We start from the raw sequence: 13432 nt of genomic DNA, 5'->3' as shown, positions 1-13432 counted from the left end.
CCTAAATGAATTTGAAGGAAACTTTAACAACAGTTTATGCCGTTTTGGGTTAATAAAATGTCGATTAGATTAAACAGTTGATTTAATAAACACAACTTAAATGTAAAATACTCTTGACAAAGATCCAATAAACTTTTGAGATATGCAGAAATTAATTTCACTGATCTTGAAATGGGAAAACCCGGCCTGATGTCGAATTTCACTTCAATCTTAACTTATTTGAATGTTTGGAATAACTTTAATCAATTTTGTAATAGGTTGCATGTTCGGTGAAAAGTTTGTTACAAACTTACAATATAAAACACTGTAACAACTTATCTTTTTTACCTACTGCATCTTTTTTTGTTTATAACAGCTTTATTTAATTAAATACTTTACTTATTTTTTTATTAATAGGCCATTCAACTTGAGCTTTTATTATTCTAATAAATAAATAATTTATAAAAGTAATTTTGGACTACAGACGTAAGTTTTTCCGTCAGAGGAAAACGCAAATAATGATTGTGTTTTACTTGATTATCATCTACTATTACACAAACAAACAAGTGATAAAAAAGCTTTTGTACTGATAAGGTGATAACGCGCACTTTATCTAACATATCCTAGGTACCTACATAAATGTAAATATAGGTACTTATCTTGCAAGTTTTATTTCCCTAAAACGAGTGAATTGTCTGTTTCATAACATTGTTATACTGTCTGTCCGGTTAAAATAAATAGAAGTAAATACCGGAAATCGCAGCTTATGATGTCCACCCACAAGGTAGACTGACGACCTTAAAATGGTAGCAGGAAGGCGCTGCATGCAGGCCGCTACCAACCAGTCATTAAGCATGGAGAATTGGAGATCATTGGGGGAGGCCTATGTTCAGCAGTGGACTTCCTATGCTGAAATTATGACGATGATGAACTTAGGTACGGCAGTACTGAGGCTACATTATTGATTCATGAGAAGGTCTGTAAGACAAAAAGATTTTTTTTGTGGATTGAAGTTGACTTGTATCTGGGAGCACAGGAGTGTCTCCGCCAAGAAGTGCCAGGCGACGCGCAAGAGCAAATATCCGTATCACATAATTTATTTAAAGTAGGTACATAGTGAGTGTAGAGTTATGCCCATTTTCACCATCTTAACCATAACAGGAATTTTGTGTTCATAGGGGTCACTTAAAAATTAGGTATTGATGGTGAAAACGGGCAATGACGCTTAACTGTGTACATAAGATCTGAAATCTTTTTCACAATGCGAGCCATTGTGTTCTCGTCTTGGCAACATTTACATGAAATACTCGTATTTTTGGTGGGATCTGTCATTCGGGTACTTTCGTCAACTCAACACTCGTATTTCTCTTCGAGGTCGAACATTCGCATACGTCACTGCGCTCGATTAGCATCGCACCGCCTTCGTTAGAAAATTGAAGGATTTCAATAAGAATTTCAAATGTGTTGCCTTGATCTGCTTCTATTGACGCAACGTTTCTGATGTTTGTTTATAAATGTTGATCAAAATTTCCATTTAGGTTGCAGATGAGTGATGGGTGATAAATAATATGAAGTGACTTACTTGGTGTGACCCGTTGCGGGCATCAGCCGTCATCATAATCAGAATAGATAATTGAGAGCCTTCAATAATTGTATATAACTTCATTACAGCAACACAGAATGTCACAGGCAAGCTTTATTCTATTCCAAAACGTTCACATCTTTATCAAACACCTAAAAAGTTTGTGGTAGTTTCGGATAAAGGCGGCGATAGTTTCGGTAATATGTATTTATTACATATCTGGTATTCCCTAGCACCATCTAATGTCTCTGCCTATTTTACCTTTATCATAGGTGTCGTCATAGTACATAAAGTGGCTATGTGGGTCGCGTAGCATCTTGCTATTTGAGTTTTGCATTTTTAAAATTCTAATATCCGTAACCGAATTTATCCGAAACTTTCGGATAATCCGAAATGATTTCATATCCGTAACCGTAACCGTAACCGAAACCATATTATATTATTTTAATATCCGTAACCGTATCCATAACCGAAACTTCATATCATTAACATACCTGCCCAACCCTGGACTTTTGGCCTCTGTAAATATTTTAAAGTTTTTTTAGCGCTTAATGAAAAAAGTTTGCTCACCCCTGCTGTAATAAGACTTGCACTTTTTTACGACTTCAAGTTTCTTTAGGCAGCTTGTGTAGCACCGTCATTGTGAGGCTCACAGACGGGTGATATAAAAGCTTTGCTTGATAACGATAAGGGCGAACACGCGAGATAGTGCTAAATGCCAATCAATACAAACCAACACTGTATGACTAACGTTTGTAGTTGTTTACTCATAGTAGTAATCTATACTTATAATAAATCTGTAGAGAGGTCAATTCTGTACATGAAATATATTTTCAAAATAACTATCAGGGGGTGATTAGTGATTGATACTGATGCCAAAAATGCAATCAGTAAAATTTTTGTCTGTCTGTCTGTCTGTCTGTCTGTCTGTCTGTCTGTCTGTCTGTCTGTCTGTCTGTCTGTCTGTCTGTCTGTATGTTCCTTATAGAAACAAAAACTACTCGACGGATTTTAACGAAACTTGGTACAATTATTCTTCATACTCCTGGGCAGGTTATAGGATACTTAGGAATTCCCGCGGGAACGGGCATTAGCGGGAAAATCCTTTTGTATGAAAAATCTAAACCGCTTAAGTTAGACGCTTAAAATTTGGCATGCAGGTACCTTAGTAAACTTAAAGCTTAGTTATAACAGGATATTGCAAAATTCCTACGAGAACGGGAATTAGCGAGAAAAAACATTTCTATGAAAAAATCTAAGCCACGGAAATTTGGCATGCAGGTACCTTAGTAAACTTAAAGCTTAGTTACAACAGGATATTGCAAAATTCCCACGGGAACTGGAATTAGCGGGAAATTCCTTTTGTATGACTGACTCACTGACATACCCACGCACAGCCTAAAAGGCTAAACGTAGGCACTTGAAATTTATAAGGGACGTAGCTTAGGTAACGTAGAGGTGCACTAAGAAAGGAATTCCCGAAATTCCCACAGGAACAAGAATTACCGGGAAAATCCTTTTGTATGAAAAATCTAAACCGCTTAAGTTAGACGCTTGAAATTTGTCATGCAGGTCTTTTAGTAAACTTAAAGCTTAGTTACAACAGGATATTGCGAAATTCCAACGGGAACGGGAGTTAGCGGGAAAAAACATTTGTATGAAAAAATCTAAACCGCGTAAGATAGATGAAGGGGGTAAAACGGGATCCACGCGTACGAAGTCGCGGGCGGCCGCTAGTTACTTGAATATTTATGAGCTATTGGTCTAGCTATAATAGGTAAAACTGTACGTGTTTGAACTGTTAACTGCAATTGTTAGTTTTGGGTTCTGGTCCCACCCGTTACGTACCATGAGATCTACTCTTAGGCTGAGTTGCACCATCTTAGTTTAACTTTAACAAACATCAAATTCCACACAAAAGGCACCGGCTATGGTTATAGTTACGGTTAAAGTTAGGTGGTGCAACTCAGCCTTAGTAGCGTTTTAGTCTTTTTATTTAGTTTAGGGTAAATAAATATTGTAATCTTAGAGGCATATTATGTTATAGAGTCGCACCCCAGGTTATACATAGGTATTTGTTGCTAATACGCATTTATTACCATACTATCTTTCCGCCCGCGGCTACGCCCACGTGGAATTTTTCGGTTTTTTAAATAACCTATGACACTCAGCAATAATGTGGCTTTCTATTGGTGAAAGAGTTTTAAAATCGCTTCCGTAGATCCCGAAATTACCCCTTACAATTTAACAAATATACAAACACACAAACTTTATAATATTAATCGAGCTTTATATAATATAGAAATATAGATGTACCTATAAGATTTTATAGTGTTCACCTTGATGCCGTAGTAGTACGTATTAGGACTTAATAGCGTCACTGGTCAAGGGAATCCCCGACCTGTTGTGCCTAAATTAACGAGTAAGAGTAATTTAACTTAAAAATGTTCTCTGTGAAACAAAATTATTATGTTTTCCTCTTTCATTCCGATAAGTCATTAAATTATTACACTTCCTACCTACTAGAAAAAAAGCATAAGCATATTTCACATAATAATTATACATTTATGTTGTACCTACCAATGTAATGCAAAAGTGCAACAGCCAACGACAAAATTGCTGGACATACCTAAGTAAATAGATCTATAAATAACCCGTGACATGTCAAATCTGTATATTCTTAGTTTTATTCGTTCATTATCCTCAATGGTTTAAGGAAATAATGACTAATAATAGTCAATACTATGTTATGCCACAAAACTGGTACAGTGAAGTCTGAGTAGGCTTGGTCCAAACTGATGATGACTATATTGACTTACCCGCGGGTTTTCTCGCAGGTCTGTACGGTTAGTACGAAAAACTTTCGAGTTTGAATCGTTTGCGTATTCGAATCGCCATCAAAAGATTTAGTACGAAAACTACAACAGCGCTCTTGAGAACGTGTCGTAAAGTGAACTTAGTATGAGATGTGGTTGCACGAAACTTATTTTGAGAATGAAAATAGTCACGTTATCGTTTAATTCGAAGATTGAGTATCGAATTTTATCGAATACGCAAACGATTCGAAGACGAAAGTTGTTCATGCTAGATGTACTGTACGGTTAGTACGAAAAACTTTCGAGTTTGAATCGTTTGCGTATTCGAATCGCCATCAAAAGATTTAGTACGAAAACTACAACAGCGCTCTTGAGAACGTGTCGTAAAGTGATCTTAGCATGAGAAATGGTTGCACGAAACTTTAATTGTCACGTTACCGTTTAATTCGAAGGTTGAGTATCGAATTTTGTCGAATACGCAAACGATTCGAAGACGATAGTTGTTCATGCTAGAGGTACTGTCACAGAAAGTCTTTAAATGTAGAGCATCTAGCTAGAGTCTAGACTCTAGCGTAAGCTTGTGTTTAAAAACACGGTTGTCTAAGTACTTCCTGGTACATAATTTCTTACTGAAATCATTATTAATTTTATCAATAACAATAACAATTGCAAATCGTTTCTAAAATAGCTCTTAAGAGTCCCAGTAGGTACACTTCAATCCCATTTTTACTGGGGGAGAATAAGGTAATGTGAAGAAGTAGCGCAAAAACCTTTATTGTCACAATTGTAGGGCTTTTTTCGAATGTTTCGAATTTATATTAATGCAAGTATAAAACATTAAGCTTACTGCTACTACACACGAGTGTACAATGTGTATAGAATAGGAAAACAGACTGGCATTACTGGCCGCGAACTTTAGTCAACTGTTATCGGCCGAGGCGGTCGCACGTACGACTCGCTCCGCCGAAGCTCCTTTGCAAAACTTTCCGTAGTTTGCATTAAAATCTTAAAAGCATTTTGAAGGTTAAACTCTGTGCTGAAGTTGGTGAATGAGTTCGTAATTGAATTGAGTTGAGTTTAGTTTGTGTGAGATCTGTGTTAGTGCGTTATTTTTGAGTTTATTGGACGCATTAATGACGAATTAATTGGTAAGTTATTTTTTATATTTAATTTAATTTTCTTATACAGTTAAGCGGAAATAGCACAAAGCTCGATGGTGAATACAATTTATACAATGCCTAAATAATTTGTACAATAATAATAAGATCTCAGTACAGAATTTTCTTTCATGTTAACTTAGCTTTTCAGTAAAGTATTAGGACATAATATTCTTTTGTCTGATTGATACTATTAGGTACTAGTTTAAAAATGTTATTATGCTCGTGCTTTGTCCTCGAGATTAGAAATAAGAACTATGTAGTATCACGTACGGTGATGCCAGTTTACGCACTGTTAGTTGAGGATTTTTTTTTTTTTTTTTTTTTGTGGGTATCTCAGTTTACATCCCATTTGACATTGGTATCCGTCGTCAGTCACGATTCAGTGCTCTGCCAGTTCGCACTTCTTCTACTTAAATACGTACCCAGTGTTAAAAATAGTGTTTTTGTGTCGTCAAAATGCCGAACGAAAAACGTCAAATGAGGATAAGGAACATTTGCTGAAGAAAATAAATAAATTGGAGCAGAAGATATTGGGTGCTGAACGTCGTTCAAGCGGTTCAACAGAAGATCATCGTTACACATTACCATAATGCGAACAACCATCCCGGGTTGTCTCTTTATGCCAGTTGTGTTTTTTGTCTGAGGGTTTGCGGTTTAACGTTTGAGTTCTACTCCTACCCCTAATTCAGACAATTGGAAAAATCGCAAGTTCATCGCCTTCAACCAAAAGAAGAAGAAGAAGAACATCATCATTACACATTACCATAATGCGAACAACCATCCCGGGTTGTCTCTTTATGCCAGTTGTGTTTTTTGTCTGAGGGTTTGCGGTTTAACGTTTGAGTTCTACTCCTACCCCTAATTCAGACAATTGGAAAAATCGCAAGTTCATCGCCTTCAACCAAAAGAAGAAGAAGAAGAACATCATCATTACACAATCATACTACCATAGTGCGGGCAACCATCCCGGGTTGTCTCCTTATGCCAGTTGTGTTTTTTGTCTGAGGGTTTGCGGTTTAACGTTTGAGTTCTACTCCTACCTCTAATTCAGACAATTAGAAAAAACGCAAGTTCATCGCCTTCAACCAAACGAAGAAGAAAACAGATGCAGTAAGTTCTATCCATTATTACACATACTACCATGGTGCGGGCAACCATACCGGGTTGTCTCCTTATGCTAGTTGTGTTTTTTGTCTGAGGGTTTGCGGTTTAACGTTCGAGTTCTACTCCTACCTCTAATTCAGACGAATACAGTAAATTCTATTTACTTAATACAATATTGTCATTACACATACTACCATATTGCGGGCAACCATACCAGGTTGTCACGTTATGCTAATTGTGGTTTTTGTCTGACGATTTGCGTTTTTAACGTTTTTACCTACCTCTAATTCAGACGAATACAGTAAATTCTATTTACTTAATACAATATTATCATTACACATACTACCATATTGCGGGCAACCATACCAGGTTGTCACGTTATGCTAGTTGTGGTTTTTTGTCTGACGATTTGCGTTAATTCAGACGAATACAGTAATTTCTATTTACTTAATACAATATTATCATTACACATACTACCATATTGCGGGCAACCGTACACGGGTTGTCACGTTATTTAATTTGTGTGGTTATTTTTGTCTGACAGTTTGCGATATTAATATATACTTGCCTCCAAATCAGACGTTCGTAATGTAATGATTTATCTATATCTAAGGGTTTGCGGCACTAAAAACTTTGCATTAATAACCTACTTCTAAATCAGATGTTCGAAGTTAATTATTTTTTAAAATAATAATTACCCATACTACCATACTGCGGAGCTGTGTGATTTTTATAATATGATGGTTTGCGGTATTATCAACAATACCTACCCTCTAAATCAGAAGCAGAATCCTAAAAATATTACGATACTTACGGTATTGCGGGCAACTACAACGGGTTTTAATTTTACTGTCTTACCTACTTACTTCTTCAAGTCAAGTAAGCTCAAGTCTAAGTTTTTCGGTGATAACAATTTGGCGATAATATTTAATTTTAAATTGATATAAACGTTAATATTACTAGGCATGCAGAAAATTCGTGTTAAGTTGTTACCTACCCGCTACATATTTTAGCAGGCAGTCAAAAGGGCTGTTCCATACTTGTAAAAGTACATTATCACATTAAAAAAAAAAAAAAAAAAAAAAAAAAATGCAATAATGCATACCTACTTGTTTAGAAATTGGGAGTTGTCTTAATAACACATGATTTGATGGGTTCATATCCACACTACGGGGCGGTGATATGATACACGCCAAATCGTTAGCAGGTGAAAAACCATTAGTAGCTATCGAAACATTGGACTCAGAACCCTTAGCCTCGAACCCTGCCGCCGCCGATGCTGCTGCTCTCGTTGCCATCTGCGCCGCTTCCGCTGCTGCTGAAACTAGAAATCAATTAGATTCGACACCTGCAACGCTGTTGGTCTGAAACAGCTGCGCCCCTTCATGATGAGATTGTAATATTGGTGATGATCCTGTGTAGGACAAGCCTCAACACAATTACCTTAATATGAATTTCTTATCGATGCCAATCGCATTTTTTCGACTGTCTACTAAGAATTCCTTATCAGAAAAAACGTAATTCTACTTAGACTCATTAAAGATAAGATCAATTATTACCTACTTTGGGGCCAGCTGGCGCTGTGTGAAATTGTTCAAAGAATTATCTATTCTCTAAAGACTTATCTATTTATTTATTTATTACAAACACCGAAGATTGACTCCATGTCTTTTGATAAAAACTTTCCAAAACACTAAAAACTGCCTAGCGAACTTCAAAGTTTGGGGCTGATCTGAAATTGAATCCCAAAATCAAATCAGCAGCCACCAAAAAAGTCCTTTCTTATACGAATTTAACCTTGAAGGGACTTCCCCGAAAGGCAGACAACCGATGAAAACAGAGGACTTGACCTCCTGACTTTCAAAACAGTCATCACGTGTCATGCTCGTGAGCGCACCAGCCGCATCCAGCTCAGAACCGCAACAGTTGAATCTCGTAAAATATGTCGGTTGGCTTTTAAATTTTTACCATCAGTGGTCACTAGTAATAAGTGACTCTGTTGTACTAGGATAGAGTTATGTGATTTCAATCTCACAACCAATAATAAATGTCAGTATAAATCACATAATACATGATTATATTCGGACATAGAAAAATTGCAATTATATCAGGCTATTCATAAACTTATATTAAGTGTCATGAAATATAGTACTCCGATGCCTCAACTACGGGATGGGGGGGCGGCGTGTTACGGGGAAACTTCTGGGGACCCATGGTCCAACATCTATTTTATTTTATTAATATTATCTAATATTAAAAACATAATATAAGAATTAATCTGCAAAGATTCCAAACATTGACCTTTCTTGGCCTTAAAGTATTTACTAAGGATCTTCAAAATTCTCAGTTTCTCAGAATGAAATTCAGTTTTGTACACCGCATAGGTGGCGTGCAGTTTCCCCCCACTTAACACAAATAAAAATAACTATGGCAATGATGCGAAACTAGAAAAATCATTATAATCATCAATACACAATGATGTGTCCTATCTAATGATCTATCTTATCTAGATAATAGCATGGTAGATACCGAATCTTGAAGAGTCCATTCAATATTAGTATGGACTCGACATTACCAAATTCACCATTTTATCATTTTTACATTTGGAGAACGTGGCATCGTTAATTTTGCTAAATTCGTTATCGTTATATACCCCAAATTAGATAGGTACCCCGATGCATACGCAATTAAAAATTTTAAGACAACAAGGTCAAGCTTATTTCTGCGGTTTCCTTCCTTTTTTGTATTACACATACATTGCGAAAAATCACATGTGATCAAGCGACGGGTATACTAGCAGTACCCTTATAACGTAGTCAAGCTTTGTTTCTTTAATTGAATAAAAATAAAAACGCTACACGTGTCTAAATGTCTCATATAAAACGAAGATTACATCTTCATCTATCTATGGATATTATATCTTCATCATTGTCTGATGATAAAGCAGTACAAAACAATTTCCTTAAACAATTTCAAGGAAATTGTTTTACTTTTGCCATAACTATCATTCATTGAGGTATTAGATTCCACTATTTTAATAAAAAATTGTGAATTTCGATAGCTGTAATAAGCTTGTCTTTTAATTTGGCTGTCATATTGGAAACATAATCAGATATTATGGTTTCCGAAAAATTTAAAATATTTAGAAATTAGCCTTTTTTTGCTGTCATTAGTTAGTGTAATTATTACACACATTGTTCAAACCTTCCTTAGAAGCATTCAAATATTATGCATACAAATATTCAATCTAATCACGACATCGCGCCCAAGTGCACAACAATCAATCTTGGTATTGTCTTGACAATTTATGTCATGTACAAGCATTTTGTGCAAAGTGTTGCTTACGAAATTTTTTACCGCTCTAACAAAGAGCACTTAGTTTAGTCACAAGTTTAGTTCAATTAACATTGCAGGCTTGTGATATTGACACCTTGATATTCACCACTTACAGCACGAGGCATGCTGCCTCGTCTAGAGCATATACATTAGGAATTAATCTTGATTATCAGAATTACCCCCGGTTGGAGCGTTATTTCAAATAGGTACTTTGGGCAAATTCTTTAACAGAATGCCTATTGCGTCCAGAAATAACAATCAACATTTAATTGACAGAAGAACCTAATACTGACAATTGATTTGGGAAACAATAATTAACTTTCCCACTTACATTATGGCTAATATAACAGCTAATTATAGTTGCCTTTAATTACTTACCCTTAATTATCAATTATACGAAAGTATTCACTCGGGTAACTATGACAGTTATGTCACTCCTAATAGTAATTATAAAACAAGCATTGTATTCTTACCAATGATTTATTATTTTTGCAAAGTAATAAACAGCTTTGTTTTTATTATCATTTCACATCAGTTCTCTCAAAATCTACATAGTTCTTATTTCTAATCTCGAGGACAAAGCACGAGCATAATTAATGATTAAACGAACTTAAAAAGTGAAGTTCTATCATAATTATGCGAGGGCTTTGTCCGAAGAGATTAGAAACCCTCCCACCCGTCTTTAACAATCATATATGTAGGTATATTATTAAAAACACAAACCCCCATATTAGTGAAATGATAAAAAATACAAATTACTACTCCAAACTAACTGACGACGGATACCAATGTCAAATGGGATGTAAACTGAGATACCCACAAAAAAAAAAAAAAAAAAAAAATCCTCAACTAACAGTGCGTAAACTGGCATCACCGTACGTGATACTACATAGTTCTTATTTCTAATCTCTTCGGACAAAGCCCTCGCATAATTATGATAGAACTTCACTTTTTAAGTTCGTTTAATCATTAATTATACTGTAATAACGGCTGAGCCAATTACTATAATTATTACCGAGTAGGTAGGTAATAATAAACCACTAACAAATAATATAGTGTACTCGTAGGTTATTAAAATACTATTAAATTATTGTAAAGTTGTTAGGAATATTCACAGATTAATTATAAAATATTACGATAAAACGTTATAATATTTTTTTAAATATAACTTAGTCAAAAATCAAAAAATCAAAAATCAAAAATGTTTTATTCGTTAACAAACCAACTTTTACAAAAATTGTGGTGACATACCTAGTAAGTAAAAGTATACCTGTATCAGGTAGTCACCGCCCATTCAGACAGTGCTAGTTTTGGGTAAGTTTAACAAACAAAAAAAAAACAAAATGGTTATTAATTAGATTACAAACTTGAAGTAGAAGGTAAAGAAAAAATATAAGGTGAATTAGAAAATATGGTGTTTGTAAGTGTGTGTGTGTGTGTGTGTATGCGTGTGTGTGTATGTGTGTGTGTGTGTGTTATGTTGTATTATGTTAAGTTATGATAGAGAGTGATTTTACGTTTTTATATGCCTTTTTTAACTTTCAGGTATTTTGATAAATTTTATATATTATTTTTTAAAAGTGTTTCGGTATCCAAATAGCTAAGCGATTTTAACCAGAGTGTAAGTTTCTCTTTACAAGAGTGAGATGTAAGCGGATAAATGCTCAGTATTTTGTTAATTTTATTATACAAGAAACCAGCTTGTCTAGTGAATTGCCTGCTAGCAAAGGCTGTTTTGGAAGGAATAGTAGGAGCAGCTTTGTCCTTTCTTCTTTTGTTATTAATTTTAGGGTCATAATAAATACTTTTATGTATTTTCAATATGGCAGCTAATATATATAGTTTTCTTATAGAAAGGAGATCTCCGTGTTTATAAAGTTCTTCAGTAGAGTGTCTGAAAGGCAGAGAGTACATTACTTTAAGTAACCGTCTTTGCGTTCTTTCTACCTCCAGAAGTTTCGTTTTAGTTGAGCCCCCCCAAACTGAGATTCCATAGCAAAAAACTGATTGAGCTAGAGCTATATAGATTTTATTTATGAGGTCCTTAGTTGTGACATGCCTAAGCTTTTTAAAAATCCATGTAAGTTTTCTTATTCGATTCATTAGCATGTCCAAATGTGAATGCCAAGATAGATGAGAATCTATAATAACGCCTAGATATCGAGTAGTTGAAACTCTCTCAATACAAAGACATGTACATGTGTTTTGTTGGGAACTGTCACAAATATGTAGTTTGATTTGAAAGTTTTCTTCCGGTTGTGTGCGTTTATTAGGTGTGAAGCAAATAAAATTACTTTTTTTAATGTTTAGTGTGAGTAGGTTTGAGTTTAACCATTTTTTTATAGTTGTAAGTCCTTCAACTACTGTCCCTTGCACATCGTCCCATGATTTTCCAGTAAAGATAATGGCTGTATCATCAGCATAAGAAATTATTTTTGCATTTGGGATTTTCATGTTACATAGTTCATTGATGTACAGTAAAAATAGGGTTGGCCCTAGGACGCTTCCCTGTGGGACACCAAAAGACGAGATTTCAACCAAGTCACTCACGTTATCTGCTATCTTAACTTGTTGTTTTCTGTCTTGAAGGTAACTAGTCAAAAGGGCCAAGGGGACACCTCTAATACCATATTTTTCAAGCCGGAGCACAAGGGTGGAGACCGAGATTGTGTCAAAGGCTTTTTTTAGATCTAAAAATACTCCAAGACATTTATTACCTTTGTCTACATGTTCGACTATTGATGACGTTAAAGTTAGAATAGCTTCTTCAGTTGATAGTTTCTGTCTAAATCCAAATTGCGAGGGGGACAATATGTTAAAATTATTTAAAAAATTTACTAGTCTACTATTAATAAGTTTTTCCAATATTTTTGAAATTGAAGTTAAGACCGAAATGGGGCGATAGTTGCTGACGCAGCCTTTGTCACCACCCTTGTGCACAGGTGTTACAATTGCTCGTTTAAGCGATGTAGGAAATATGCCAAGTCTAAAGCAAGTATTAGCTAAATGACAAATGATTGGGATTATTAAATTTTGAGATAGTTTCAAAAACTTTGTTGTAATGCCGTCCCACCCCGGAGCGCTATCGGATTTAAGATTCATAAGCACTCTATATATTTCTTCATTGTCAGTATCTATCAGTACAAAGGATGTGCTTTGGGTTTCTGAAAAATCGTTATTTAATCGGGGGGAAGTGTTCGTTACAGTATCTTTTACAGAAAGTGATCGCCGGTGACGACAGTCAACCTCCGCAAAAGACACTGCTGGGTGTTCTTTACTTAATTCATTTGCAAGGTTACTTCCAACCTCTGCAAAGTAGGAATTGACTTCATTTAGCGATTCCAGAATGGTAGGTTTTATGTTAAGTAAATCTGAGTTGCAGGTTTTTTTAGGTTTAAAGGTAGCAATATTGTTGATGGTGTTCCATAATTCTTTTGGATTATTTTTTGATTTGA

The 13432-nt window shown here is 35.2% G+C and overlaps 1 protein-coding gene across 1 annotated transcript in view; it reads left to right on the top strand.

The window, feature by feature from the left end:
• Positions 1 to 5315: 5315 nt before the first annotated feature.
• LOC135078968 (adenylyl cyclase 78C) overlaps positions 5316 to 13432 on the top strand; it is a 128224-nt gene continuing 120107 nt past the window's right edge. The window contains exon 1 of the mRNA XM_063973576.1: positions 5316 to 5525. The gene's annotated coding sequence lies outside the window, so the exon portion shown is untranslated. The remainder of the gene's footprint in view (positions 5526 to 13432) is intronic.

The sequence above is a fragment of the Ostrinia nubilalis genome, chromosome 2, assembly GCF_963855985.1.
Source record: "Ostrinia nubilalis chromosome 2, ilOstNubi1.1, whole genome shotgun sequence".
NCBI lineage: Eukaryota > Metazoa > Arthropoda > Insecta > Lepidoptera > Crambidae > Ostrinia > Ostrinia nubilalis.
This window is presented reverse-complemented; position numbering and strand designations above follow the sequence as displayed.